Source organism: Gavialis gangeticus, unplaced genomic scaffold (genome assembly GCF_001723915.1).
Source record: "Gavialis gangeticus isolate Ggan-Ray unplaced genomic scaffold, GavGan_comp1, whole genome shotgun sequence".
Classification (NCBI taxonomy): Eukaryota; Metazoa; Chordata; order Crocodylia; family Gavialidae; genus Gavialis; species Gavialis gangeticus.
In genome coordinates this window covers 43,852,720-43,852,958 of record NW_017729031.1, presented here as the reverse complement: position 1 = coordinate 43,852,958, position 239 = coordinate 43,852,720, and the positions used below count along the sequence as shown (strand labels likewise).

At 46.0% G+C, this 239-nt stretch overlaps 1 long non-coding RNA gene across 1 annotated transcript in view; it reads right to left on the bottom strand.

Moving 5' to 3' along the window:
- LOC109301724 overlaps positions 1-177 on the bottom strand; it is a 4,851-nt gene extending 4,674 nt beyond the window's left edge. Inside the window, exon 1 of the long non-coding RNA XR_002098587.1 lies at positions 101-177. This is a non-coding gene — a long non-coding RNA (uncharacterized LOC109301724). The remainder of the gene's footprint in view (positions 1-100) is intronic.
- Between the last annotated feature and the right edge of the window lie 62 nt (positions 178-239).

Below are 239 nucleotides of genomic sequence, written 5' to 3'. Positions count from 1 at the left end.
CTCCCTTCCATTGGGTGTGCGCTTCCCTTTTAGCTAGGAGGGGAGTTCTTTGCAAGCTTTCAGGCATAAACACCCTTCTTCAGGCATTGCACATACGTACATTTGATGCTCTTGGTTTGATGTGAGTCGCTCAAAATTCCATGGAGTCAAATGACACCACTCTCAGGAATACATCCATAGTTTCATAGTTTCATAGATTTAGGGTCGGAAGGGACCTAGTAGATCTTCTAGCCCGACCC